Source organism: Lynx canadensis, chromosome E1, assembly GCF_007474595.2.
Source record: "Lynx canadensis isolate LIC74 chromosome E1, mLynCan4.pri.v2, whole genome shotgun sequence".
NCBI classification, from domain to species: Eukaryota; Metazoa; Chordata; class Mammalia; order Carnivora; family Felidae; genus Lynx; species Lynx canadensis.
This window is the reverse complement of record NC_044316.2, coordinates 38860244-38866243: the sequence shown is the minus strand read 5'-3', so window position 1 is coordinate 38866243 and position 6000 is coordinate 38860244. Positions and strand designations below refer to the sequence as shown.

At 47.8% G+C, this 6000-nt stretch overlaps 1 pseudogene; it reads left to right on the top strand.

Moving 5' to 3' along the window:
* The first annotated feature begins 2801 nt into the window (after positions 1 to 2801).
* LOC115501802 lies at positions 2802 to 3171 on the top strand (annotated as a pseudogene).
* Positions 3172 to 6000: the final 2829 nt, after the last annotated feature.

Sequence of the window (6000 nt, the reverse complement as noted above, 5' to 3'; positions counted from 1 at the left end):
AGGCAAGAGTACCAAGCAATGGAGGCCTACTTACCACATGCCCAGATATTTATGTTATAGATCAAGCCAATAAACTGTTAAATAACATAGGTTCTATCCTAGTTTGAAAATCTATGTTTCCGTAATGAAAAATGTATTTTATAATGACCTAAAAGGCCGTGTTCAAATTTAGAGTTCTCAGACTCCATGGAGAGCCTCCCTCCCAGCCCTCAGCGCAGGCCTGCAGTCCACTCCCCTTTTCTCTTTCTCCGCCCCTGCCTGCACATCTAAGCTATGTCTACACCACCACCTACACATACTGCCAGCCTTTGGCCACCTCGTAAACCTGGGAGTTTCTGGATGCTGTGACTTGGAGCATGACGCGGAAGTGGGGACACAGACCCACCACGTGCCCCTCATTTGCCCGACAGGGAGGAGGGCCATCAGAAGGCCAGAAATGGGCCTTCCTCTACCCGGATCTGTGGAAAGCACTGCATGTGGTCAAGGCACTGTGTGCCTGTCCTACTAAGCAGGAATTCATGCAGTGAGCTGGCACCACGACAGTTAACCTCATCCTTCTTCTATTGTTAAGCCCTAAACCTGACATTTGAAAGGAAATTATACTTTTGACCATTTCAGTCTATTTGCAGTAATCTTTGTCTTTCTCTACCCGCAGGGCAGGAGCCAAGGAGGGGGAGATTCTGATGTGCCTATGTTGATAGTTACACATAGAATCTCTTCAGCTCTATTTTTGTTCTCTGCTTAAAAAATCTTTGCTCTGAGAGCTATAGGGGATGATGAAACTGTTACATACTGTGTCTCACTTGTGGCAGTGGTTACACAACTGTATGCATTTATAAAAACCCCTAGACGTGGGCACTAAACTAGGTGAACTTTACTCTACGTAAATTATATCCCAAAAAATTATGTAATAAAAGTTCTTTCGTCAAACCACATTTTAAGAAAGGAGCAGGATTTGAAAGAGAAATATGTTCAGGCACCCAAAATAACTTCCTTCAGTGTGACATTTAGCATGAGTCAGTGTCATGAACATCTGTCACATTCGTAGATGCCCATCATCTTACGGATAGCCTTTCTTTTCTGGAGGAAATTCCCTTGTTAAGGTCCTGCCTCCCCAGGAAGAAGTCAAGAACTCAAACTCCCAGGCTCCCTTGAAGCTAGGACATGAGCACGTGACCTACTCTCTGCCAATCAGAAATGCAATGAAGACTGATTTCGAAGTGAGTAGGTGTGAACACCCAGACAGTAAGGGGCTTACATTTTTGCTGACGTGTTGGCAGTAGAGGCGGTCCACTCTGGGGCTTTCGGTGGTGGAGTGTAGAGGGGAAAGAGGATGGATGGGGGAGTTCCATTCCTTGCTCTCGGCTACTGGCTGTGAGTCCCCTTTGGGAAAGTCCTTAACTTCTCTGAGTTTCTATTTCCTCATCTGTAGAATGGGCAGCAGAATACTTACCTCACAGGATTATTGTGAGATCGAATGAGGTGATGCAGGGTCTGGCATGCCGCAGAGTCTGAATAAGTATTAGCTCCCTTCCTTCCTCAAACGGTAGGTAAGATCCTTGAAATTAATGGCCCTGCCTTCCCAGCCTTCCCAGAGTACAGACCCTATGAGTTTTACTCAGAAGCCAAAGCTGACGATAACCTGTAAGGAGCAGGGGCAGGTGGCCATGCAATTAGGTAGAGATAGGCACATTAAGCTTCCCTCCTCCACCCAAATCCTCCCTGTTGTACCAGAGTGGCCACTATTTCATGAGCTCTAGGTGAATCCTGTTTGGGGTCAATTCAACAGAAAAACCCTTTGGTGTGACTTAACATCCACTAGTTGAACACCAAAAATATGCCAGGTGCTGTGAAATAAACATCTAAGAAATAAATAAGGTGCCACTTAGTTGTACCCTGATGGAGAAAGATGCATACATGCCTAGGATAAATATTAGACTGAGGGTGCCATCACAGCAGTGTGAACAGCATGGTGTGGGCATCAGGTGCGAATGGCGTGCTGTGGGCTTGAGACATCAGAAATTCCTCAGGAGCTGAGGGCTGTTTGAGTTGGGTCTTAAATAACAAGTTAGAGTCTAACAGGGGAAGAAATAGACTTCTCCCCTTGAGAAGTGCATAGTGCTTTGGGAGAACTCAAAGTTGGCCCAGAAAGGCTGGGTACAGGTTGGGGTTGGAGACTGAGGCCAGGGCTGGTGAATGAGCTGTGTTGAGAAGGGCTTTGCATGCACAAGAGGAGAACAAAGCAGACATGGTCTCCCTAAACAACTGTGTGAGAAGGATGGTTTCAAGACTCCTCCTGTGTTTTCTTTCTCACCAATGCTCTACTAAGATTTCCGAAATGTGCTTAAACGGAGCTTCTCTGAATGCCACAGCCCCTCCTGGAGATGATCAATGGAATCCCCAACCGTGAGGCCAGAGAGGACATCCAGGATCATCTGGTTCAGCCCCCAGAGGAGGAAGCAAGAGAGGGGCTCCTGGAAACTTGGCGGGCCAGGCTGAGACTGGAACTCCAAACTCTCCCACCACAACAGATGGTCTTGAGCTAAACAAGCATAAAGACACTGGGCTTTCTAATAACTAACATGTACAAACTCCAGGCACTGAGCCAGCAGCCCGCAGGTGAGAGATCACGGGCAGCTTCTTGGAATGTGCCGTGGGGACTGCTGAGTGGCTCTAGGCCCTGGGCCTGAGCCTGTTCATATGCCCCAATTCAGGAGGGTCCTCCTGGACCCAGGAGTGGACCCTGACTGCGGTGAAGTCAGATGGGATGCAGCAGCGGCTTGTTGGGGATGTGATCCTGTGCTTTGAGAGGAGGGGCTTCAAGCCAGGTGGGGATGAAGATGCTACAGGCACCAGAGTCCTTGCCAAGCACGGTCGTGACCTGCAGACGAAGCCCTTCTAATGAGCCCTCCTCAGCTGCGGGAGCTCCGGCTGGTGGCAGCCATGGTCTGGGAAGTCCTCGACATGGTCTGGTCCTCAAGGGCCCTGATAGGACACAGTGACTCAGCAGAGACTGCCCCCGACACCATCAGAGGGGACTTCAGCATCCACATCAGCCACACCAGTGACTCCATGGAGGGGGCCCAGACGGAGATCCAGCTATGGTTCCAGAGCAGTGAGCTGGTGGATTGGGCAGACGAAGCCAACCAAAGCAGCATTTACCCAGCCTGAGCCCTCAGGCTGCCCTCAGCCGCCCCATCAGCCACCCAGGATCAACTACCTCTGTCAGCAAGAACTCGAGCCCGCATCCATGGTCTACCTATCTGCTCCAGACCACCTCCTTGTCCACCTTCTGCCCCACTGCAGCCCAGGGGGGTTGAGCAACCAAACTTTACGCACCTTCAAGTATCCTAAGCCAGCAAGGACTCGGACCAAATCCTCTCTGTACCAAAGTGCCAGAAAACCTTTGGGGTGTCTCCAAAAGCGTGTAGTGTGACCTCCCTTCCCCGAGAGGAGGTGGACATTAAAATTCAGTGTGTCATGCACAGAGGTGGATCATTTATTATTTTCTGCCATGTCTGAGGTAACGATGAAGACTTTATGGAAAGTTGTAAGAGTCTGAGAATAGAAATAAAGCTTACCCTCTCACACACCTTAATTAATTAATTAACTAACTAACATGTACAGACTCCATTGTGAAATATGTAGGATTAGCCTAATGGTGGGCTCGGTCTGGGGGGTGGGGAGTTGGCACTGTGGATTTCTCACCCATCACTTGCCTTAAGATCAACCTCACCATTTCCGGCCCCTGCTTTCACCACAGAGGCTATTTTAGCCCGAGTTTCCAGTCGTCCTCACCACCTCCCCGAGATAAAGGTCACTGCAGAAGTCATCACCAGGTTCTCACTAAGGAACAAAAAGAGCCAAGGGGATTCTGGGCAGCCCTCCACCACACACAGGGGCTCTGGCATGGAGCTGTTGGGACAGTTGGCATAGTGTGGCCATCCTTTCTCCCCACGGGCTGAAACTAGAATGGCATGAGGTTTCTCTGAGCAATTCTAGAACAACTGCTCCCTTGCTTTCCCTTTCACCTTTCCTCAGACCCCCATCCTCACCTGCCCCCACTCCTTCCCTCACAGAGCTTGGCGACATGAAAAACACAGACCTATAAACTCTTCCTCTCGGCACTGAACCCAGGTGGCAAAACAGGAAGCATCTTCTTGTTAAGGCAAACCCATTGTGTTCTCCGTGCACGCGTGTCCCGTCAAGCAGCAGGAAACCGCCACCGGGCCGTGGCAACAGGTGTCAGGGTGACCTGACGCCTCCTGCTAGCCTGTGCCTGGCCCTCCTTCCTTTTCTTCCTCCTAAACAGCCGCCTCCTTCCTCCTGCAGCCTGACAGCTCTTCACCTCATACCTCTTGCTCCTGCCCTTCGTGGTGGCCCAAGGCCTGATACAGACCTTAAAAGGCCCTAAACCCTAAAAAGATTATAGCCGCTCTCCAAATGTAATCTGTAACACTGGCCAACCAACACACACACACACACACACATACACACACATATGCTGGAATTAAGAGAGCTGCTTCTTTAGATTTTTGGGTTACAAAATTCTAGGTAAGTTCAAAGCAGAACGTTTCTCAAATTTGGGGCGTCCCTGTCTGGTTGGAGCCCTAAATCTAACTAACCAAGTTACCCAGCACTGATGGAGGCCCACTCTGCTTGGCTTCACATGGGAGTAGATTGTTCCCAAATAAACTAAAACAGGGATTGGAGCTGGGGGAGGGCTAAGAGATATGACCGTGGACTTGATCTACTTGCCCAGAGGGACTGGAAGCCAGAGGACACTCAGGAGAGTCAGGAAATTGGTGCTTTGACCAGGGCTCCAGCTGCAGGAAAGGCAGGACTGAGTTTCTGCAGATCTGGCTCCCTCCAAGGGACTCTGGGCATGCTTCCTTCTGGTAGGTCTCTCCAGATCAGACCTTCTAGAGAAGATCATTTGTTCTCTCTTGCCCTTTTCAAGACTCACCCTGTTCTTTCCGATGGTAATGGGGGGGGGGGGAGGGGCGGTGAGTTTATGGTAAGCTAAGTTATTCCTTTGTATTTATTTATTTTTATTTTTTACGTTTTCCACTTTTACTGAGACATAATGGACATAACAAACACTGTATTAAGTTCAAGGTACACAGCACAATGACTTTGATTTACACATATTGTGAAATGATTGCCACAGTTTGTTAACATCTATCATCTCATAGATACAAAAAGAAATGAAAAAAAATTTTTCTGGTGATAAGACCTCTTAAGATTTACTCTCTTAGGAACTTTCAACTATACTGCCCGTCAGGGTTGCCTACAGTGACCATGTTTCCTACCACACTCCTGCTCAGTCTTTACTGCTCCTGAACTCTTCCCACCTTGTCTTGTGGTCTCATGTTTCAGCTGACGCCTCAGTTTGACAAAGATAAATGTGTTTTTATTAACATTTTTGAGATTTCAGCGAAGAGGGAAAATCCAGACTTTTAAATACTGTTTTCAGACATGCCTTTGGTATATTTTAATTTCTTCCGGATTTTGTACTCAGCCAATATCATCTAGTCTGCATGTCCTATATAATATACCTGAGTAGACCGGTTAGTCTAACCTAGGCCTTTAAAAACTAATCTTGAAAAATCAGTATTTTCCCAGTTTGTTGTCAGAATTAGCACATGGACCACGTTTCACTTGAGAAAACTTGATGGATCAGATCAGTAGATAGTATATCACTCTTTACAAAGTCTAGCAGCCTACCTTCTTAATTGGAAAGCACAACTCTAACCGATTGATTCCGAAAAAGGAGTTCATCAAAAGGATACAAGTTGGGTCCGAGAATTGGTAAGAAACAGCAAGACCACGTTCAAGGTTTTGCAGACAGAGACAACTCAGCTAAGGTATATTCTTATATATATATATGGGTGGTTGAACTGAATAACTACAAAAGTTTCTTGCAAATCCTGCTCCCTGCTCCTTCTTAGAAACCTTTGCTCATGGGCAGGACTTCCCCAAAAGCAGTACGCACATCCT